General features: G+C 40.3%; 1 pseudogene; it reads left to right on the top strand.

The window, feature by feature from the left end:
- LOC130936447 (lysine histidine transporter 2-like) overlaps window positions 1–24905 on the top strand; it is a 41510-nt pseudogene extending 16605 nt beyond the window's left edge.
- Window positions 24906–25303: the final 398 nt, after the last annotated feature.

The raw sequence follows: 25303 nt of genomic DNA, 5'->3' as shown, positions 1-25303 counted from the left end.
TAGCAACTGGCCGAACCCTCATTGATGTACAAAAAGGAGAAGTAACCTTGAGAGTCAATGAGGAGGAGTTCAAGTTAAATGTTGTCAAAGCAATGCAACATCCAGACACCCCAAATGACTGCATGAGTGTTGATATTATTGATTCTCTGGTAAGAGAGGTCAATATGGCTGAGAGTTTGGAATCAGAGCTAGAGGACATCTTTAAAGATGTTCAGCCTGGTTTGGAGGAGCCAGAGAAGATAATAGAACCTCTGAAAATTCCTCAAGAAGAGGAGAAACCTCCAAAACCCGAACTCAAACCATTACCACCTTCCCTAAAATATGCATTTCTGGGAGAAGGTGATACCTTTCCTGTAATCATAAGCTCTACCTTAGAGCCACAAGAAGAGGAAGCACTAATTCAAGTGCTAAGGACACACAAGACAGCTCTTGGGTGGTCCATCAGTGATCTTAAGGGCATTAGCCCAGCCAGATGCATGCATAAGATCCTATTGGAAGGTGACGCCAAACCTGTGGTCCAACCACAAAGGCGGCTGAACCCAGCCATGAAGGAAGTGGTGCAGAAGGAGGTCACTAAATTACTAGAGGCTGGGATTATTTATCCTATTTCTGACAGCCCCTGGGTGAGCCCTGTCCAAGTTGTCCCTAAGAAAGGTGGCATGACAGTGGTTCATAATGAAAAAAATGAACTGGTTCCTACAAGAACAGTTACAGGGTGGCGTATGTGTATAGATTATAGAAGACTCAATACAGCCACCAGAAAGGATCATTTTCCTTTACCATTCATAGACCAAATGCTAGAAAGACTAGCAGGTCATGAATACTACTGCTTCCTGGATGGATATTCAGGTTATAATCAAATTGCAGTAGATCCCCAGGATCAGGAGAAAACGGCATTCACCTGCCCATCTGGAGTATTTGCATACAGAAGGATGCCATTTGGCCTGTGCAATGCACCTGCAACCTTTCAGAGGTGCATGCTCTCCATTTTCTCTGATATGGTGGAAAAATTTCTGGAAGTCTTCATGGATGACTTTTCAGTATTTGGAGACTCATTCAGCTCCTGCCTTAACCATTTAGCACTTGTTCTGAAAAGATGCCAAGAGACTAACCTGGTTTTAAACTGGGAAAAATGTCACTTTATGGTGACTGAAGGAATTGTCCTTGGGCACAAAATTTCGAACAAGGGAATAGAGGTGGATCAAGCCAAGGTAAAAGTAATTGAAAAATTACCACCACCCACCAATGTTAAGGCAATCAGAAGCTTTCTGGGGCATGCAGGATTCTATAGGAGGTTTATAAAGGATTTTTCAAAAATCGCTAAACCTCTGAGTAACCTGCTAGCCACTGACACGCCATTTATCTTTGATAAAGAGTGTTTGCAGGCATTTGAGACTCTGAAAGCTAAATTGGTTACAGCACCAATAATCTCTGCACCAGACTGGACATTACCATTTGAACTGATGTGTGATGCCAGTGACCATGCCATTGGTGCAGTGTTGGGACAAAGGCATGACAAGCTTCTGCACGTCATTTACTATGCCAGCCGTGTTCTAAATGATGCACAGAAGAATTACACAACCACAGAAAAAGAGCTACTTGCAGTGGTTTACACCATTGATAAATTCAGATCCTATTTAGTAGGATCAAAAGTGATTGTGTACACTGATCATGCTGCTCTTAAATATCTACTCACAAAGCAGGATTCAAAACCCAGACTCATCAGATGGGTGTTGCTTCTGCAAGAGTTTGATATAGAAATAAGAGACAGAAAAGGGACAGAGAATCAAGTGGCAGATCACCTGTCCCGAATAGAACCAGTGGAAGGGGCGTCCCTCCCTCTCACTGAGATCTCTGAAACCTTTCCGGATGAGCAACTGTTTGCCATCCAGGAAACACCATGGTTTGCAGACATTGCAAACTACAAGGCAGTGAGATTCATACCCAAAGAGTACAGTAGGGTGCAATCAAAGAAATTAATCACAGATGCAAAGTACTATCTTTGGGATGAACCATATCTCTTCAAGAGATGTGCAGACGGAGTAATCCGTAGATGTGTGCCTAAAGAGGAAGCACAAAAGATCCTTTGGCATTGCCATGGATCACAGTATGGAGGACATTTTGGAAGTGAGCGAACAGCCACAAGAGTCCTCCAAAGTGGCTTCTACTGGCCTACTCTCTATAAAGATTCCCGAGCATTTGTGCTTAATTGTGACAGTTGCCAAAGATCAGGCAACCTACCTCATAGTTATGCCATGCCTCAACAAGGAATCTTGGAGATTGAGTTGTTTGATGTATGGGGCATTGACTTCATGGGACCTTTCCCACCATCATACTCAAACACTTATATTCTGGTGGCAGTGGATTATGTATCCAAATGGGTGGAGGCTATTGCAACACCCACTAATGACACTAAAACAGTGTTGAAATTCCTCCAGAAACATATCTTCAGCAGATTTGGTATCCCTAGAGTGTTAATCAGTGATGGGGGTACTCATTTCTGTAATAAACAGCTTTACTCTGCTCTGGTACGTTATGGAGTCAACCACAGGGTAGCTACTCCATATCACCCACAGACTAATGGGCAAGCTGAAGTCTCAAATAGAGAACTCAAAAGAATCCTGGAACGGACTGTAATTAACCGTAGAAAGGATTGGGCAAGAAGCTTGGATGATGCTCTGTGGGCATACAGAACAGCATTCAAGACCCCATAGGGACCTCTCCATACCAGCTGGTGTATGGAAAGGCGTGTCACTTGCCAGTGGAACTGGAACACAAGGCCTACTGGGCAACCAGATTCCTGAACCTTGATGCCAAGTTAGCTGGAGAAAGACGATTACTCCAGTTAAATGAACTAGAGGAATTTAGACTCAATGCTTTCGAAAATGCAAAAATTTACAAAGAGAAAGCAAAAAGATGGCATGATAAGAAATTGTCATCCAGAGTCTTTGAGCCAGGACAGAAAGTTCTGTTATTTAATTCAAGGCTCAAATTATTCCCTGGGAAATTAAAATCCCGGTGGAGAGGTCCATATGTAATTACAAGCGTATCACCATATGGATACATAGAACTTCAGGATAGTGACTCTAACAAAAAGTTCATTGTTAATGGACAAAGAGTTAAACACTATCTTGAAGGTAATTTCGAGCAAGAATGCTCAAGACTGAGACTTAATTAAAACTCAGTAATAGTCCAGCTAATGACATTAAAGAAGCGCTTGCTGGGAGGCAACCCAGTCAATCACAAAATTTAATTTTATTCGTATTAATTAATTAATTGATTTTTTTTTCAGGTATATGTCAAAAGTATCTTCAAGGTAAAATAGCAATTGGTTGGATTCACAGAGTTATAAAGGAAATTGGAAGCTTACTAGCGCGAAAAAGCCAGTAAGAAACACTTTGGGCGTTGAACGCCCAAAAGAAGCACCCACTGGGCGTTCAACGCCAGTAAGGGTAGCTTTCTGGGCGTTAAACGCCAGAAAGATGCATCAATTGGGCGTTGAACGCCCAGGAGAAGCAACATGTGGGCGTTAAACGCCCAAACCATGCAGCAGTTGGGCGTTTAACGCCAGGATGATGGGGAGGAGGTAAAATTCGTTTTTCTTTACAAATTTTCTAAATTTTTTAGTTTCAATTCATGATTTCTTGCATAAACATATTTCAAAATGTCATCCTTCAAAATCAAATTGGTTTTCTAAGAACCCTAATTTCTAAAATCCCTTTTTCAAAAATATCAAATGTATCTTAATTCATAAACACAAATCTTTTTCCAATCCAATTCTTTTTCAAATATTTTTAATTTCTTCTCATATCTTTTTCAACTCATCTTATCTTTATTTGAAAATGCCTTTCCTTCTACTCCTCTCCTTTCCTTTCTTTTGCTTGAGGACAAGCAAACCTCTAAGTTTGGTGTGATTTGCCATGATCACTGAGCTAAAACTCATTAAGATCATGGCACCTAAGAGAACAGGAGGAGCAAGGATGTGAACTTAAGGGAGCTGAAGCGTCAGAAATTAATTCTTGAAGGCACCCCACAGACTAGAGGAACATCCACTTCCCAAAATACAGGTTGTTAAGTTCTAATTCCAGCTTTAACTCTGTGATAGTATTATTATAGGATTTTACCTTAGAAGTTATATAGTAAGTAGTAGTAATTAGTATGTCTATTTTGATTTTATTTCCAATTAAAGCTATAATTTATTTTTCTCATCATCATCAGGCATGAATAAAGTAGTAGAATTTTTTTTTTGAATAAAGAAGTAATCTATATTTATGAGTTCTTAGTAATAAAGACTATAATTAATTATATGTGGTGGCAATACTTTTTGTTCTCTGAATGAATGCTTGAACAGTGCATAAATTGTACTTTGAATTTGATGAATATTGGCTCCTGAAAGGATGAGGAACACGAAAAATATTATTGATGATCTGAAAAATCATGAAATTGATTCTTGAAGCAAGAAAAAGCAGTTCAAAAAAAAAAAAAAAACAAGCCATGAGCACTAGCCAAGAGTAAAAAAGGGATCCAAGGCTTTGAGCATCAATGGATAGGAGGGCCCAAGGAAATAAAATCCAGGCCTAAGCGGCTAAACCAAGCTGTCCCTAACCATATGCTTGTGGCATGCAGGTCCAAGTCACAAGCTTGAGACTGAGTGGTTAAAGTCGTGATCCAAAGCAAAAGAGTGTGCTTAAGAGCTCTGGACACCACTAACTGGGGACTTTAGCAAAGCTAAGTCATAATCTGAAAAGGTTCACCCAGTTATATGTCTGTGGCATTTATGTATCCGGTGGTAATACTGGAAAACAAAGTGCTTAGGGCCACAGCCAAGACTCATAAAATAACTGTGTTCCAGAATCAACATACTACACTAGGAGAGTCAATAATACTATCTGAATTCTGAGTTCCTAAGGATGCCAATTATTCTGAAAATTTAAAGATACAGGGGGATGCCAAAACTGTTCAGAAACAAAAAGCTACAAGCCCCGCTCATCTAATAAGAATATGAGCTTCATTTAAAACTCTAAAATATTATTACTTCTTAATTTCTGCTAAAGCCTATTTTATTTATCTAGTTGCTTGAGGACAAGCAACAGTTTAAGTTTGGTGTTGTGATGAGCGGATATTTTATACGCTTTTTGGGGGTAATTTCATGTAGATTTTAGTATGTTTTAATTAGTTTTTAATAGAATTTTATTAGTTTTTAAGCAAAAATCATATTTCTGGACTTTACTATGAGTGTGTGTATTTTTCTGTAATTTCAGGTATTTTCTGGCTGGAATTGAGGGAGCTGAGCAAAAATCTGACTTAGGCTGAAAAAGGACTGCTGATGCTGTTGGATCCTGACCTCCCTGCACTCGAAATAAATTTTCTGGAGCTACAGGAGTCCAATTGGCGCGCTCTCAACGGCGTTGGAAAGTAGACATCTAGGGCTTTCCAGCAATATATAATAGTCTATACTTTGCGCAAGGATAGACGACGTAACTTGGCGTTGAACGCCAAGTTCATGCTGCTGTCTGGAGTTAAACGCCAGAAAAACGTCATGATCCGGAGTTGAACGCCCAAAACACGTCAAAACCTGGAGTTTAACGCCAAGAAAGGCCTCTACTCGTGGATAGCTTTAATCTCAGCCCCAGCACACACCAAGTGGGCCCCAGAAGTGGATTTCTGCACCAATTATCTTAGTTTATTCATTTTCTGTAAACTTAGGGTACTAGTTTACTATTTAAACAACTTTTACAGACATTCCTTGTACCTCATGACATTTTCATATCTAAATTACATACTTTTGACGGCATGAGTCTCTAAACTCCATTGTTGGGGGTGAGGAGCTCTGCAGCGTCTCGATGATTTAATACAATTCCTTTGTTTTCCATTCAAACACGCTTGTTCTTATCTAAGATGTTTATTCGCGCTTAATTGTGAAGAAGGTGATGATCCGTGACACTCATCACCTTCCTCAACCCATGAACGTGTGCCTGACAACCACCTCCGTTCTACATCAGACTGAATGAATATCTCTTAGATTCCCCAACAGAATCTTCGTGGTATAAGCCGGATTGATGGCGGCATTCATGAGAATCCGGAAAGTCTAAACCTTGTCTGTGGTATTCCGAGTAGGATTCTGGGATTGAATGACTGTGACGAGCTTCAAACTCCTGAGGGCTGGGCGTTAGTGACAGACGCAAAAGAATCAATGGATTCTATTCCAACCTGATTGAGAACCGACAGATGATTAGCCGTGCTGTGACAGAGCATAGGAACGTTTTCACTGAGAGGATGGGAAGTAGCCACTGACAACGGTGACACCCTACATAGAGCTTGCCATGGAAGGAATCTGCGTGTGAGAAGAGGATTTCAAGGAAGAGTTGAAGTCAAAGGACAAAGCATCTCCAAAACTCCAACATATTTCCCATTACTGCACAACAAGTAACGCTGTTATTCTCTATTATTTTAACTTACAAGTTTAAGTAGTTTGTAGTTTGGCTTTTTACAAATAAATCCAAATAACTCCCTTAGCATCCTGACTAAGACAAATAAAATAAGTATTGATTGCTTCAAGCCAATAATCTCCGTGGGATCGACCCTTACTCACGTAAGGTATTACTTGGACGACCCAGTGCACTTGCTGGTTAGTTGAACGGAATTGTGAAAAGAAAGTAATCAGTTAGTTGAGTTAGTTCTTTTTGGCACATGCCAAAGAGCCATTAATTAAGGATCACAATTTCGTCCACCAACACCTCAGGATCTGTGGACCTCACAGGATCCCCACCTACCTCGCCCTCTCTCTTTCCATTCATGGTCATCCCTTCTGTTTTTCATTCACCACCTACATCTACCCACTCTTCCCTATACACCCCACCTACCTTTACAATTCAACTTCTCTTTCCCACCCAATCCCACCCATATAGCCGAATCCATCTCCCCTCACTCACCTCCATTTTCTTCTTCTTCTTCTTCCTCTCTTCTTTCTTCTCTTGCTCGAGGGCGAGCAATTTTCTAAGTTTGGTGTGGTAAAAGCATAGCTTTTTGCTTTTTCATAACCATTAATGGAACCTAAGGCCAGAGACATCCAAAAAAAAAAGGGAAGACAAAAGCTTCCACCTCTGAGTCATGCGAGATGGAAAGACTCATATAAAGCCGTCATAGCTCAGTGGTAGAACATGTGGCTGCAAATCAAGAGATCCCTGAGATACCTCAGGGGATAAGTTATCCTCCACACAAATATTGGAAGCAACTAAGGGTAGAAACACCAAAATTACTAGGAATCATTCAACAGAAGCAAGGAAGAGACATAGAGGAGCTCAAAGAGCACCATTGGACCTTCAAGAAGGCGCCACCCTCACTCAGGTGGATTCATTCCTTGCTCTTATTTCTTTCTGCTTTTCGGTTTTTATGTTGTATGTTTATCTATGTTTTGTGTCTCTACTTCATGATCATTAGTATGTAGTAACTATGTCTTAAAGCTATGAATAAATTCCATTAATCCTTCACCTCTCTTAAATGAAAAATGTTTTAATTCAAAAGAACTAGGAGTACATGAATTTCGAATTTATCCTTGAATTTAATTTAATTATATTGATGTGGTGACAACACATTTTGTTTTCTGAATGAATGCTTGAACAGTGCATATGTCTTTTGATCTTGTTGTTTATGAATGTTAAAATTGTTGGCCCTTGAAAGAATGATGAACAAAGAGAAATGTTATTGATGATCTGAAAAATCATGAAATTGATTCTTGAAGCAAGAAAAAGCAGTGAAAAAGAAAGCTTGCGAAAAAAAAAAGAAGGAGCAGTAGAAAAAGCCAATAGCCCTTAAAACCAAAAGGCAAGGGTAAAAAGGATCCAAGGCTTTGAGCATCAATGGATAGGAGGGCCCAAGGGAATTAAATCCAGGCCTAAGCGGCTAAATCAAGCTGTCCCTAACCATGTGCTTGTGTCATGAAGGTCCAAGTGAAAAGCTTGAGACTGAGTGGTTAAAGTCGTGATCCAAAGCAAAAGAGTGTGCTTAAGAGCTCTGGGCACCACTAACTGGGGACTCTAGCAAAGCTGAGTCACAATCTGAAAAGGTTCACCTAGTTATGTGTCTGTGGCATTTATGTATCCGGTGGTAATACTGGAAAACAAAGTGCTTAGGGCCACAGCCAAGACTCATAAGTAGCTGTGTTTAAGAATCAACATGCTTAACTAGGAAAGTCAATAACATCATCCGAAATTCTAAGTTCCTAGAGAAGCCAATCATTCTAAACTTCAAAGGAAAAAGTGAGATGCCAAAACTGTTCAGAAGCAAAAAAGCTACAAGTCCCGCTCATCTAATTATAATTAATATTCATTGATATTCTGAAATTTATAGTATATTCTCTTCTTTTTATCCTATTTGATTTTCAGTTGCTTGGGGACAAGCAACAATTTAAGTTTGGTGTTGTGATGAGCGGATAATTTATACGCTTTTTGGCATTGTTTTTAGGTAGTTTTTAGTAAGTTCAAGCTACTTTTAGGGATGTTTTCATTAGTTTTTATGTTATATTCACATTTCTGGACTTTACTATGAGTTTGTGTGTTTTTCTGTGATTTCAGATAATTTCTGGCTGAAATTGAGGGATTTGAGCAAAACTCTGAAAAAGGCTGACAAAAGGACTGCTGATGCTGTTGGAATCTGACCTCCCTGCACTCAAAATGGATTTTCTAGAGCTACAGAACTCCAAATGGCGCGCTCTCAACGGCGTTGGAAAGTAGACATCCAGGGCTTTCCAGCAGTATATAATAGTCCATACTTTATTCGGAAATTGACGACGTAACTTGGCGTTGAACGCCAAGTACATGCTGCTGTCTGGAGTTAAACGCCAGAAAAACGTCATGATCCGGAGTTGAACGCCCAAAACACATCATAACTCGGAGTTCAACTCCAAGAGAAGCCTCAGCTCGTGGATTGATCAAGCTCAGCCCAAGCATACACCAAGTGGGCCCCGGAAGTGGATTTATGCATCAATTACTTACTCATGTAAACCCTAGGAGCTAGTTTATTATAAATAGAACATTTAACTAATGTATTTATCGATCTCTTGACCATTCGGTCTTTTGATCGCTTTGGGGGCTGGCCATTCGGCGATGCCTGAACCTTTTACTTATGTATTTTCAACGGTGGAGTTTCTGCACACCATAGATTAAGGGTGTGGAGCTCTGCTGTACCTCAAGTATTAATGCAATTCTATTTTCTTCCATTCAATTCAACTTGTTCTTATTCCAAGATATACGTTGCACTTATCATTCTCACTTATGAATGCGCGTGATTGACAACCACTTCCGTTCTACCTTAGGCCGGGCGCATATCTCTTAGATTCCCCAACAGAATCTTCGTGGTATAAGCTAGATAGATGGCGGCATTTATGAGGATCCGGAAAGTCTCACCTTGTCTGTGGTATTCCGAGTAGGATCCTGGGAATCCGGAAAGTCTAACCTTGTCTGTGGTATTCCGAGTAGGATTCCGGTAATGAATGACTGTGACGTGCTTCAAACTTGCAAGTGCTGGGCGTTAGTGACAGACGCAAAAGAATCAAGGGATTCTATTCCAGTAGGAGCGGGAACCAACCAGTGATTAGCCGTGCTGTGACAGAGCGCGTGAGCGTAGTTTTCACTGCGAGGATGGGATGTAGCCTTCGGCCAGTGTGATGCCTGATGAGCGGATAATTTGTACGCTTTTTGGCATTGTTTTTAGTATGTTTTTAGTATCTTTTAGTTAGTTTTTAGTATATTTTTATTAGTTTTTAATTAAAATTTACTTTTCTGGACTTTACTATGAGTTTGTGTGTTTTTCTGTGATTTCAGGTATTTTCTGGCTGAAATTGAGGGTCCTGAGCAAAAATCTGATCCAGAGACCAAAAAGGACTGCAGATGCTGTTGGATTCTGACCTCCCTGCACTCGAAGTGGATTTTCTGGAGCTACAGAAGCCCAATTGGCGCGCTCTCAATGGCATTGGAAAGTAGACATCCTGGGCTTTCCAGCAATATATGATAGTCCATACTTTGCCCAAGATTTGATGGCCCAAACCGGCGTAGCAATCCGGCCTCAGAAATTCCAGCGTTAAACGCCGGAACTGGCATAAAACTTGGAGTTAAACGCCCAAACTGGCATGGAAGCTGGCGTTTAACTCCAGAAAAGGTCTCTACACGAAATTGCTTCATTGCTCAGCCCAAGAACACACCAAGTGGGCCCGGAAGTGGATTTTTCTGTCATTCACTCATTTCTGTAAAACCTTAGGTGACTAGTTTACTATTAATAGGATCTTTTGACATTGTATCCGTACCTTATGACCTTATGACCTCATGACAATTTTACACGTTTCATTGTATACATTCCACGGCATGAGTCTCTAAACCCCATGGTTGGGGGTGAGGAGCTCTGCTATGTCTTGATGGATTAATGCAATTACTACTGTTTCTTATTCAATCATGCTGGCTTCGATTCTAAGATATCACTTGTTCTTAACCCGGATGAATGTGATGATCCGTGACACTCATCATCATTCTCAACTATGAACATGTGCCTGACAACCACCTCTGTTCTATTTTAGATTGAGTAGATATCTCTTGGATTCCTTAACCAGAATCTTCGTGGTATAAGCTAGAATTGATGGCGGCATTCAAGAGAATCCGGAAGGTCTAAATCTTGTCTGTGGTATTCTAAGTAGGATTCAATGATTGGATGACTGTGACGTGCTTCAAACTCCTGAAGGCGGGGCGTTAGTGACAGACGCAAAAGAATCACTGGATTCTATTCCGGCCTGATTGAGAACCGACAGATGGATAGCCGTGCCGTGACAGGGTGCGTTGAACATTTCCAATGAGAGGATGGGAGGTAGCCATTGACAACGGTGAAACCCTACATACAGCTTGCCATGGAAGGAGCCTTGCGTGTTTGATGAAGAAGACAGTAGGAAAGCAGAGATTCAGAAGATGGAGCATCTCCAAAACCTCAACCTATTCTCCATTACTGCAATACAAGTAACCATTTCATGTTCTTTTGCTTTTTACAATCAATCCTTATAATTTCTGATATCCTGACTAAGATTTACAAGATAACCATAGCTTGCTTCAAGCCGACAATCTCCGTGGGATCGACCCTTGCTCACGCAAGGTATTACTTGGACGACCCAGTGCACTTGCTGGTTAGTTGTGCGGGATTGCAAAAGTGTGATTGCAATTTCGTGCACCAAGTTTTTGGCGCCGTTGCCGGGGATTGTTCGAGTTTGGACAACTGACGGCTTATCTTGTTGCTTAGATTAGGACTATTTTATTTTTGTTGGTTTAGAGTCTTTTAGTTGAGTCTAGTTTCATATTTTAAGTTTGGTGTCAATTGCATGCTTTTGTTTTTGTCTTAATTTTCGATTTTTGCATGTTCTTAGTCCCTTTTTGATTCATAAAAATTCTAAGTTTGGTGTCCTCTTTGTGTTTTTCTCTTAAAATTTTTCGAAAAATTGGTGTTTGATTTCTAAAAATTTTAAGTTTGGTGTCTTTTTGTGTTTTTCTCTTTCCTCTTTTTAAAAATCAAATCTTTTTCATAAAAATTTTTTCAATCATATCTTTTTAATTGCTGTTTTCAAAATCTTTTTTTTTACTAATTGATTCAGTTCTCAATTTGCTTTGATCTCATTTTCCTTTTGATTTTCGAATTCTCTATTTTATTTTCCTTTTGTTTTATTTTATTTTATTTTAATTTTTTTCGGTTATTTCAAAAAAAAAAAAAAAACAAAAACAAAATTTATCCATTTGCAATTATTATCATTTCCCTCTTGTCCATTATGGACTTAAGTGGGATTAATCAGTCCAAAAGGACTCTGGGGTCCTATGCTAACCCCATTACAGCTGCATATGGGAGTAGCATCTGTACACTTCCCATCAAAGCAAGCAGCTTTGAGCTAAATCCTCAACTCATTATCATAGTGCAGCAAAATTGCCAGTATTCCGGTCTTCCACAGGAAGAACCTACTGAGTTTCTGGCACAGTTCTTACAAATTGCTGACACAGTACATGATAAAGAGGTAGATCAGGATGTCTACAGACTATTACTGTTTCCATTTGCTGTAAAGGATCAAGCTAAAAGGTGGTTGAATAACCAACCTACAGCAAGCATAAAGACATGAAAACAATTGTCAGACAAATTCCTGAATCATTTTTACCCTCCAAAGAGGATGACACAGCTAAGGCTGGACATCCAAGGCTTTAAACAAGAGGATAATGAATCCCTTTATAATGCCTGGGAGAGGTATAGAGGTATGCTTAGAAAATGCCCTTCTGAAATGTTTTCAGAGTGGGTACAGTTAGACATCTTCTACTATGGGCTTACAGAAAAAGCTCAGATGTCTTTAGACCACTCAGCTGGTGGATCCATACACATGAGGAAGACAATTGAAGAAGCTCAAGAGCTTATAGACACGGTTGCTAGAAACCAATACTTATATTCTAGCAATGAATTCGTTCCAAAGGAGGAAGTCTTGGCATTAGTCACTGATCCTAATCCTCAAGAACAGATGAATGAGCTTAATCAACAATTGCTCCTGATGACTGAACAGTTAACAGAATTTAAAGAAATGCTCCATGATACTAAGGTTGCTAACAAGAGCATAGAACTGCAGTTGAATCAAGCAAAACAGCAAATATCTAAATAGATAACAGAGGAGTGTCAAGCAGTTCAATTGAGGAGTGGGAAGACCTTGAATAACACTGCTAAAAAGAGTAAAATACCAGACAAGGAACAATTGACAGAGGACAAACAAACTACTGTTCAAAATCCCTCAGAGGACAGTAAGAGCCCAGAGAGGAATTTTATTGGCGTTCAAACGCCAGAAAGGGAAGGAAAGCTGGCGTTAAACGCCCATTCCTTGCCCAGTTCTGGCGTTCAAACGCCAGAAAAGGGGGAAAAGCTGGCGTTAAACGCCCATTTTCCACCCAATCCTGGCGTTCAAACGCCAAGGGAAAATCAGACACCTAAGAGTGCTGACAGTGATCCCTCTAACAAGGCTTCTTCAACCACTTTGTAAGGAATAACCTGCAGCATCTAAGGTTGAAGAATATCAAGCCAAGATGCCTTATCCTCAGAAACTCCGCAAAGCGGAACAGGATAAGCAATTTGCCCGCTTTGCAGACTATTTAAGGACTCTTGAAATAAAGATACCGTTTGCAGAGGCACTTGAGCAAATACCTTCTTATGCTAAGTTCATGAAGGAATCTTAATCATAAGAAGGATTGGAGAGAAACTGAAAAAGTATTTCTCATCACTGAAGAATGCAGTGCATCATTCTAAAAAGCTTACCAGAAAAGCTTCAAGATCCTGGAAGCTTTCTGATACCATGCACATTAGAAGGCACTTGCACCAAGACAGCCCTATGTGATCTTGGAGCAAGCATCAATTTAATACCTGCATCCACTATCAGAAAGCTTGGGTTGATTGGAGAAGTCAAACCCAACCAGGATATGCCTCCAACTTGCTGATGGCTCCATTAAACACCCATCAGCATAATAGAGGACATGATTGTCAAGGTTGGGCCATTTGCCTTTCCAACTGACTTTGTGGTGCTGGAAATGGAAGAGCACAAGAGTGCAACTCTCATTCTAGGAAGACCTTTCCTAGCAACTGGACGAACTCTCATTGATGTACAAAAGGGGGAAGTAACCTTGAGAGTCAATGAGGATGAGTTCAAGTTGAGTGCTGTAAAAGCTATGCAGCATCCAGACACACCAAATGACTGCATGGGCGCTGACATTATTGACTCTCTGGTAGAAGAGATCAATATGGCTGAAAGCCTAGAATCAGAGCTTGAGGACATCTTCAAAGATGCTCAAACTGATCAGGAAGAACCAGTGGAGGCAAGGGAATTTTCGAAAATTCCTCAGGAAGAGGATAAGCCTCCTAAGCCTGAACTCAAACCACTGCCACCATCCCTAAAATATGCATTTCTAGGAGAGGGTGACACTTTTCAGTGATTATAAGCTCTTTAAATCCACAGGAAAGAGCAACTGATTCAAGTGCTGAGGACACACAAGACAGCTCTTGGGGTCCATAAGTGATCTTAAGGGCATTAGCCCAGCTAGATGCATGCACAAGATCCTGTTGGAGGATAATGCCAAACCAGTGGTTCAACCACAGAGGAGGCTAAATCCAGCCAAAGGAGGTGGTGCAGAAAGAGGTCACTAAATTACTAGAGTTGGGATTATTTATCTATTTCTAATAGCCCCTGGGTGAGCCCTGTCCAAGTTGTTCCCAAAAGGGAGGCATGACAGTGGTTCATAATGAAAAAAATGAACTGGTTCCTACAAGAACAGTCACAGGGTGGTGCATGTGTATTGACTACAGAAGGCTCAATACAGGCACCAGAAAGGATCATTTTCCTTTACCATTCATAGACCAAATGCTAGAAAGACTAGCTGGCCATGATTACTACTGCTTTTTGGATGGCTATTCAGGCTACAACCAAATTGCAGTAGATCCTCAGGACCAAGAGAAGACAGCATTACTTGCCCTTCTGGCGTGTTTGCCTACAGAAGGATGCCTTTTGGTCTGTGCAATGCACCTGCAACCTTTCAGAGGTGCATGCTCTCTATCTTCTCAGATATGGTAGAGAAATTTCTGGAAGTCTTCATGGATGACTTCTCAGTATATGGAGACTCATTCAGCTCCTGTCTTAACCACCTATCACTTGTCCTGAAAAGGTGCCAAGAGACTAACCTGGTTTTAAACTGGGAGAAATGTCACTTTATGGTGACTGAAGGAATTGTCCTTGGGCATAAAATTTCAAGCAGGGGAATAGAGGTAGATAAGGAAAAGGTAGAGGTAATTGAAAAATTACCACCACCTGCCAATGTTAAGGCAATCAGAAGCTTTCTGGGGCATGCAGGATTCTACAGAAGGTTTTATAAAGGATTTTTCGAAAATTGCAAAACCTTTGAGTAACCTGCTAGCTGCTGACACACCATTTGTGTTTTGACACACAGTGTCTGCAGGCATTTGAGACCCTGAAAGCTAAGTTGGTCACAGCACCAGTTATCTCTGCACCAGATTGGACATTGCCATTTGAACTAATGTGTGATGCCAGCGATCATGCCATTGGTGCAGTGTTGGGACAGAGGCATAACAAACTTCTGCATGTCATTTACTATGCTAGCCGTGTTCTAAATGATGCACAGAAGAATTACACAACCACAGAAAAAGAATTACTTGCAGTGGTTTATGCCATTGACAAGTTTAGATCCTACCTAGTGGGATCAAAGGTGATTGTGTATACTGACCATGCTGCTCTTAAATACTTACTCACAAAGCAGGATTCAAAACCCAGGCTTATAAGATGGGTGTTGCTTCTGCAAGAGTTTGATATAGAAATAAGAGACAGAAAAGGGACAGAGAACCAAGTAGCTGATCATCTGTCCCGAATAGAACCAGTAGCTGGGGCATCCCTCCCTTCTACTGAGATCTCTGAGACTTTCCCAGATGAGCAACTCTTTGCCATTCAGGAAGCTCCATGGTTTGCAGATATTGCAAACTATAAAGCTGTGAGGTTCATACCCAAGGAGTACAGCAGAGTGCAAAGAAAGAAATTAATTTCAGATGCCAAGTACTACCTCTGGGATGAACCATATCTCTTTAAGAGATGTGCTGACGGAGTGATCCACAGATGTGTACCCAGAGAAGAAGCACGAAGGATCCTATGGCATTGCCATGGATCACAGTATGGAGGACATTTTGGAAGTGAGCGAACAGCCACTAAAGTCCTCCAGTGCGGCTTCTACTGGCCTAACTCTCTATAAAGATTCCGAGAGTTTGTGCGTAACTACAACAGTTGCCAAAGAGCTGGTAACCTGCCTCACGGATTGCCAGCCTCAACAAGGGATATTAGAGATAGAATTGTTTGATGTATGGGGAATTGATTTCATGGGACCATTCCCACATCATACTCAACACTTACATTCTGGTGGCAGTGGACTACGTATCTAAGTGGGTAGAAGCAATTGCCACACCCACTAATGATACCAAGACCGTTGCTCAAATTTCTCCAGAAACACATCTTCAGCAGATTTGGTGTTCCCAGAGTACTAATCAGTGATGGGGCTCTCATTTCTGCAACAAACAGCTATACTCTGCTATGGTTGATATGGAATTAGCCATAAAGTGGCAACTGCGTATCATCCACAGACAAATGGGCAAGCTGAAGTCTCTAACAGAGAGCTAAAAAGAATCCTAGAACGGGACTGTGATAGCCCAAGAAAGGATTGGGCAAAGAGCTTGGATGATGCTCTGTGGGCATACAGAACAGCATTCAAGACTCCTATAGGAACCTCTCCATACCAACTGGTGTATGGGAAGGCCTGTCATTGCCTGTGGAACTGGAACATAAAGCCTACTGGGCAACCAATTCCTAAACATGGATGCACAGTTAGCTGGTGAAAAAGATTGCTCCAGCTAAATGAGCTAGAGGAGTTCAGACTCAATGCCTTTGAAATGCAAAAATTTATAAGGAAAAGGCAAAGAAATGGCATGACAAGAAGTTGTCAACCAGAGTCTTTGAGCCAGGACAAAAGGTTCTGCTCTTTAACTCTAGGCTCAAATTGTTTCCAGGAAACTCAAATCCGGTGGAGAGGTCCGTATGTGATCACAGGAGTCTCACCATATGGGTATGTTGCTTCAGGATATTGATTCTGACAAAAAGTTCATTGTTAATGGACAGAGAATCAAGCATTATCTTGAAGGCAATTTTGAGCAGGAATGCTCAAAACTGAGACTTGAGTGATTCTCAGTGAAGGTCCAGCTAAAGACAGTAAAGAAGCGCTTGCTGGGAGGCAACCCAGTCATTAGGAGGTTATATGATTTGTTCTTACAGAGGCAAGTATCAAAAATGAAGGAATTCACAGAGTTACAGAAGGATTCAGCTCAAAAAGCAGAGAAAATGAGCTTACTGGCAAAAAAACGCCAGTAAGGGGCATTTTGGGCGTTAAACGCCAAAATGGGCACCATTCTGGGCGTTTAACGCCAGTAATGGTACCATTTTGGGCGTTAAACGCCAGAATGGGCACCATTCTGGGCGTTTAACACCAGGTGTGCAGCATCCTGGGCGTTCAGAAAAATGGTGCACGAAATTGTGATCAATACTTTTCAAAACATAAACAATCCCTAGTAATGGCTCCAAAGACTTGGTGCTCAATACCATGGCATAAACACAACTTCGCACAACTAACCAGCAAGTGCACTGGGTCGTCCAAGTAATAAACCTTACGCGAGTAAGGGTCGATCCCACGGAGATTGGTGGTATGAAGCAAGCTATGGTCATCTTGTAGATCTCAGTCAGGCAGACTCAAATGGGTATAGTGATAAACGAATAAAGCAATAAGATAAAGATAGAGATACTTATGTATATCATTGGTGTAAGAGCTTCAGACAAGCGTATGAAGATGCCTTCCCTTCTGTCTCTCTGCTTTCCTACTGCCTTCATCCAATCCTTCTTACTCCTTTCCATGGCAAGCTTATGCAAGGGTTTCACCGTTGTCAGTGGCTACCTCCATCCTCTCATTGGAAATGTTCAACGCACCCTGTCACGGCACGGCTATCCATCTGTCGTTCTCAATCAGGCCGGAATAGAATCCAGTGATTCTTTGCGTCTGTCACTAACGCCCCGCCCTCAGGAGTTTTAAAGCACGTCACAGTCATTCAATCATTGAATCCTACTCAGAATACCACAGACAAGGTTAGCCTTCCGGATTCTCTTGAATGCCGCCATCATTCTTGCCTATACCACGAAGACTCTGATCTCACGGAATGGCTGGCTCTTTTGTCAGGCGAGCACTCGGTTGTCAGGCGATCAACCATGCATCGTGTATCAGTAATCCAAGAGATATTCACTAAGCCTCGAATGCTTGTAGAACAGAATGGTTGTCAGTCACCTTATTCATAGGTGAGAATGATGATGAGTGTCACGGATCATCATTCATCAAGTTGAAGACAAGTGGTATCTGGACAAAGAACAAGCGGAATTGAATAGAAGAACAATAGTAATTGCATTAATACTCGAGGTACAGCAGAGCTCCACACCTTAATCTATGGTGTGTAGAAACTCCACCGTTGAAAATACATAAGCATAAGGTCTAGGCATGGCCGAATGGCCAGCCTCCCAATGATCTAAGATAGCATAAAACGAAGATAGCTACCAAAGTCTCCAGATACAATAGTAAAAGGTCCTACTTATAGATAACTAGTAGCCTAAGGTGTACAAAGATGAGTAAATGACATAAAAATCCACTTCCGGGCCCACTTGGTGTGTGCTTGGGCTGAGCAATGAAGCATTTTCGTGTAGAGACTCTCCTTGGAGTTAAACGCCAGCTTTTATGCCAGTTTGGGCGTTTAACTCCCAATTAGGTGCCAGTTCCGGCGTTTAACGCTGGAATTTCTTGAGGTGACTTTGAACGCCGGTTTGGGCCATCAAATCTTGGGCAAATTATGGACTATCATATATTGCTGGAAAGCCCAGGATGTCTACTTTCCAACGCCGTTGCGAGCGCGCCAATTGGGCTTCTGTAGCTCCAGAAAATCCACTTCGAGTGCAGGGAGGTCAGAATCCAACAGCATCTGCAGTCCTTTTGAGTCTCTGGATCAGATTTTTGCTCAGATCCCTCAATTTCAGCCAGAAAATACCTGAAATCACAGAAAAACACACAAACTCATAGTAAAGTCCAGAAAAGTGAATTTTAACTAAAAACTAATAAAAATATACTAAAAACTAACTAAAAGATATCAAAAATATACTAAAAACAATGTCAAAAAGCGTACAAATTATCCGCTCATCAAAAAACGCCCAGTGATAAAGGATTTCTGGCGTTTAACGCCAGCCAGGGCACCTGGCTGGGCGTTAAACGCCCAAAAGGGGCAGAAAATGGGCGTTAAACGCCAGAATGGGTGCCATTCTGGGCGTTTAACGCCAGCAAGGTGGGGGGACCACAATTTCGTTTTCAACTCAAATTTTTTCAAACTTTCCTTTTCTTACCCATACTTTTCTACAAAATCACACTTCAATCATTCATCATTCACTTTCAAATCTTCAAAAATCAAAACCATTCTTCAAATTTATTTCAAATCAATTACAAACATTGTTCAAAAATTTCACCCTTTTCTCAATTTCTTTCCATATCTTTTCGAATCTCTCTTTTTTTTGAAAACTCCCCTCCCCACCTTATAAATACACGTTTGGCTCCCTCATTCCACCACACCATTCGAATTTCCTCTTCCTCCCCCTCTCTTCTCTCTTTTCTTTTGCTTGAGGACAAGCAAACCTCTAAGTTTGGTGTGCTTTTCCGTGATCACTAAGCCAAGATTCATCAATATCATGGCTCCTAAGGGAAAACAAACCAATTTAAGAGGCAAGAAAGAGAATAATCCAAAGAATCTTTGGAATCAAGAGAAGTTCTTAACTAAAGAACATGAGGACCATTATCACAAAATAATGGGTCTGAGGTCAGTGATCCCGGAAGTCAAATTTGATCTAAAAGAAGATGAATATCCGGGGATCCAAGAGCAAATTCGAAACAGAGGATGGGAAGTTCTAACCAATCCTGAGACAAAGGTTGGAAGGAACATGGTTCATGAATTCTACTCAAATCTGTGGCTGACAGATAAGCAGAGAATGACTGGAACCGCTTACCATACCTACAGAACTATGGTCAGAGGGAAAGTTATGTACTTTCATCTGGACAAAATAAGAGAAATCTTCAAGTTACCTCAACTGCAAGATGATCCTGACTCCTTTAATAGGAGGATGGTGAGAGTAGATAAAGGGTTGGATCAAATTCTAGAGGACATATGCCTCCCTGGAACTAAGTGGATAACCAATTCAAAGGGTGTCCCAAACCAACTCAAGAGGGGAGACCTCAAGCCAATTGCAAGAGGTTGGCTAGACTTTATTGGGCGTTCCATATTGCCCACTAGCAACCGTTCAGAGGTCACCATCAAGAGAGCAGTGATGATTCATTGCATTATGCTTGGAAGAGAAGTGGAGGTTCATCATGTGATTGCTTGTGAGATCTACACAATTGCAAATAAAAATTCCACTGAAGCCAAACTGGCTTACCCAAGCTTAATCTCCTTGCTCTGTAAAGAGGCTGGGGTGAAGATGGGAGTAGATGAATTCATACCCATTGAACATCCAATCACCAAGAAGTCAATGGAAGGACAAGTGCAAGACAACTCTATCAAAAGGAGGGCGCATGAGTTCCTCCCTGAATTTCCTGAAATTGGCTACTGGGCCAGCCTGGAAGCATCTATCACCAAGTTGCAAGAGACTATGGAGCAACTTAAGGAAGAACAGCAGAATCAGAACTGCATGCTCTGCAAATTGCTGAAGGAACAAGAGAAGCAGGGGCGTGAACTCCAAGAGATGAAACGCCAAAAGCTCTCCTCTCAAGCTGAGGGAGCATCCACTTCTCAAAATCAAGGTTGTTGAGTCCTAACTCTGTGAAAACCTCTATCATTAGGAGCCTATTTTTCGTTTTTGTTCTCGTTTTTCTATTTCTAGTCTCATCTTATATCTATATTTGAGTCTTGTTCTTAATTAATAAAATTTAAAGTTTATGCCTTAAAAGCTATGAATGTCCTATGAATCCATCACCTCTCGTAAATGAAAAATGCTTTAATCACAAAAGAACAAGAAGTACATGATTTCGAAATTTATCTCTGAAACTAGTTGAATTAGTTTGATGTGGTGACAATACTTTTTGTTTTCTGAATGAATGCTTGAACAGTGCATATGTCTTTTGAATTTGTTGTTTTAAGAATGTTAAAATTGTTGGCTCTTGAAAGAATGAGGAGAAAGAGAACTGTTATTGAGGATCTGAAAAATCATCAAATTGATTCTTGAAGCAAGAAAAAGCAGTGAAAAAAAAAATTTTCGAAAAAAAAAGAAGAAAAAAGAGAAGAAAAAAAAAGAAAAAGAAAGAAATAAAGTTGTGAACCAAGGCAAAAAGAGTGTGCTTAAGAACCCTGGACACCACTAATTGGGGACTTTAGCAAAGCTGAGTCACAATCTAAAAAGGTTCACCCAATTATGTGTCTGTGGCATGTATGTATCCGGTGGTAATACTGGAAAACAGAGTGCTTTGGGCCACAGCCAAGACTCATACACTAGCTATGTTCAAGAATCAATATACTTAACTAGGAGAATCAATAACAATATCTGAGTTCTGAGTTCTTATAGATGCCAATCATTCTGAACTTCAAAGGATAGAGTGAGATGCCAAAACTGTTCGGAGGCAAAAAGCTACTAGTCCCGCTCATCTAATTGGAGCTATGTTTCTTTGATATTTTGGAGTCTATAGTATATTCTCTTCTTTTTATCCTATTTTGATTTTTAGTTGCTTGGGGACAAGCAACAATTTAAGTTTGGTGTTGTGATGAGCGGATAATTTGTACGCTTTTTGGCATTGTTTTTAGTATGTTTTTAGTATCTTTTAGTTAGTTTTTAGTATATTTTTATTAGTTTTTAATTAAAATTCACTTTTCTGGACTTTACTATGAGTTTGTGTGTTTTTCTGTGATTTTAGGTATTTTCTGGCTGAAATTGAGGGTCCTGAGCAAAAATCTGATCCAGAGACCAAAAAGGACTGCAGATGCTGTTGGATTCTGACCTCCCTGCATTCGAAGTGGATTTTCTGGAGCTACAGAAGTCCAATTGGCGCGCTCTCAACGGCATTGGAAAGTAGACATCCTGGGCTTTCCAGCAATATATGATAGTTTATACTTTGCCCAAGATTTGATGGCCCAAACCGGCGTAGCAATCCGGCCTCAGAAATTCCAGCGTTAAACGCCGGAACTGGCATAAAACTTGGAGTTAAACGCCCAAACTGGCATGGAAGCTGGTGTTTAACTCCAGAAAAGGTCTCTACATGAAATTGCTTTATTGCTCAGCCCAAGCACACACCAAGTGGGCCCGGAAGTGGATTTTTCTGTCATTTACTCATTTCTGTAAAACCTTAGGTGACTAGTTTACTATTAATAGGATCTTTTGACATTGTATCCGTACCTTATGACCTTATGACCTCATGACAATTTTACACGTTTCATTGTATACATTCCACGGCATGAGTCTCTAAACCCCATGGTTGGGGGTGAGGAGCTCTGCTGTGTCTTGATGGATTAATGCAATTACTACTGTTTCTTATTCAATCATGCTGGCTTCGATTCTAAGATATCACTTGTTCTTAACCCGGATGAATGTGATGATCCGTGACACTCATCATCATTCTCAACTATGAACATGTGCCTGACAACCACCTCTGTTCTATTTTAGATTGAGTAGATATCTCTTGGATTCCTTAACCAGAATCTTCGTGGTATAAGCTAGAATTGATGGCGGCATTCAAGAGAATCCGGAAGGTCTAAACCTTGTCTGTGGTATTCTAAGTAGGATTCAATGATTGGATGACTGTGACGTGCTTCAAACTCCTGAAGGCGGGGCGTTAGTGACAGACGCAAAAGAATCACTGGATTCTATTCCGGCCTGATTGAGAACTGACAGATGGATAGCCGTGCCGTGACAGGGTGCGTTGAACATTTCCAATGAGAGGATGGGAGGTAGCCATTGACAACGGTGAAACCCTACATACAGCTTGCCATGGAAGGAGCCTTGCGTGTTTGATGAAGAAGACAGTAGGAAAGCAGAGATTTAGAAGATGGAGCATCTCCAAAACCTCAACCTATTCTCCATTACTGCAATACAAGTAACCATTTCATGTTCTTTTGCTTTTTACAATCAATCCTTATAATTTCTGATATCCTGACTAAGATTTACAAGATAACCATAGCTTGCTTCAAGCCGACAATCTCCGTGGGATCGACCCTTGCTCACGCAAGGTATTACTTGGACGACCCAGTGCACTTGCTGGTTAGTTGTGCGGGATTGCAAAAGTGTGATTGCAATTTCGTGCACCAATGCCTCCAGATGATTAGCCATGCGAGTGACAGCCGCAGAGGACCATTTTCCCGAGAGGATTAAAAGTAGCCATCGTCGAACGGTGAACCCCTATACACAGCTTGCCATGGAAAGGAGTAAGAAGGATTGAGTTGAAGCAATAGGAAAGTAGGCGTTCTTGAGCTATACAGTATCTCCATTCGCTTATCTGAAATTCCCACCAATGAATCTGCATAAGTATTCTATCCCTTTTATTATTTTTTCTTTTTATTAATTTTCGAAACCATAACCCAATTTAATCTGCCTAACTGAGATTTACAAGGTAACCATAGCTTGCTTCATACCAACAATCTCTGTGGGATCGACCCTTACTCGCGTAAGGTTTATTACTTGGACGACCCAGTACACTTGCTGGTTAGTTGAACGGAGTTGTGAATTCAACTGGTGCCATAATAATGATTTCATACAAATACAAAAGAATATGGATCACAATTCCGTCCACCATGCACGCCAATCAAGACCAGTTATTGGATCATGGTCTTTGCTTCCGTCAACTTCGTTCTTGCCCAGCTCCCCAATTTCAACTCTATTTCTGCCATATCTCTCGGTGCAGCAGTGATGTCTCTGACTTACTCGTTCATCGCTTGGGGTGCATCCATCAAGAAAGGGATTACACCAGACGTGTCTTATAATGTGAAGATGAAAAGCCCGAGTGATGGTGTGCTCAATTTCTTCTCTGCATTGGGAGATGTGGCATTTGCGTATGCAGGACACAATGTGGTGCTAGAGATTCAAGCAACAATGCCTTCAACGGCAGAGAAGCCTTCCAAGGTACCAATGTGGAAAGGGTGTGTTTGGGCATACATTGGAGTTGCAATATGTTACTTCCCTGTTGCCTTTGTTGGTTACTACATGTTTGGAAATATGGTGGATGATAACATCCTCATCACACTCGAACACCCTGCTTGGCTTATTGCCATAGCTAATCTCTTTGTTGTCATCCACGTTGTTAGAGGCTATCAGGTCACTACTTTTTCTTCCTATTATTTAGTTTCACCCGTTATTAGACCTACTCACAAAGAATGACCATTTCATAACTCCGTTTTTTTATGACTCAGGTGTTTGCAATGCCAGTCTTTGACATGATTGAAACTTATTTGGTAACACGATTGAACTTCTCACCTTCTTCCACCTTACGTGTCATAACTCGCACTCTATTTGTTGGTATGTGATTATTATTATTATTATTATTATTATTATTATTATTATTATTATTATTATTATTATTATTATTATTTACTCAAATAAAATAAATTAAACAGACCTCTTATTATTATATTGTCTTAAATAAATTCTTGTTATAATTTTTTAATGTAAATCGTTGCAGGTACATAACTTTAAGATCTGTGTATGTAGTAGCTACCATTTAACCCTGCCATAATCATTTAGTTTAGTAATCTTAGTTCATACCAGTAGTGGTTTCGATTGATTTCTAGCCAAATTTCAAATCCTGTTTTGCAGGAATCAATGTTAATAGGAATTAGCATCCCATTTTTTGGTTCTCTTCTTGGATTTCTTGGTGGATTTTCCTTTGCTCCCACCTCATACTTTGTAAGTTATATATATGTAATTATAAATATTTATCCAAACCACTATATATGTATATACATTCTTAGTTGGTCTTATTTTATGCCTACTTGCAGCTTCCATGCATCATATGGCTTAAGCTCAAAAAACCTAGAAAATATGGCTTGTCTTGGACAATTAATTGGGTAAGTTCATTTGGATTCAACTACTAATAAGTTCATCTTCAGTTTTGCAAATTATCAATGAGGATACTAGACAATTTTTTTCCTCCATCCTTGAATTTCAGATTTGCATTGTTATTGGAGTATTGATAATGACACTATCACCTATTGGTGCTTTGAGAAATATCATTGTCTCAGCCAAGAACTATAAGTTTTTTTCATGAGCTTATGCAATCATTAATTTGTTGTTGTGCTCAATGTTGGTTAATGAGAATGCACAACAAGAATGGAATTAAGGACTTTTGAGGCGGGCTTTTCGAGTGGGCTTTTGCCTTAAAGATTATGATTGAATTCAGAATGTTACTTTTGTGTTTGTGTTTAGAATGGTTGTTGGTTGTACTTTAAGTTATAATTTGGACAATGTTTGGTTGATTAGAGACTTGGATAATGTTTAATTATATGTTTTGGATCATGTTTGCTTTGTATTGAACAATGTTGGTTTCATTATTTTGTTTAAAAAATTTGGGTGATAATTATGTTTGTTAGATATTTAGAATTATAAAAACTTTAGTGTTTGTGAATTTAGAAAGTATAAGTTAAGAGCAGTAGATTGGAACTTTTT

This window comes from Arachis stenosperma, chromosome 6 (assembly GCF_014773155.1).
Source record: "Arachis stenosperma cultivar V10309 chromosome 6, arast.V10309.gnm1.PFL2, whole genome shotgun sequence".
NCBI lineage: Eukaryota > Viridiplantae > Streptophyta > Magnoliopsida > Fabales > Fabaceae > Arachis > Arachis stenosperma.
The sequence above is the reverse complement of the archived record's forward strand: the minus strand, read 5'-3'. Positions and strand labels throughout refer to the sequence as shown.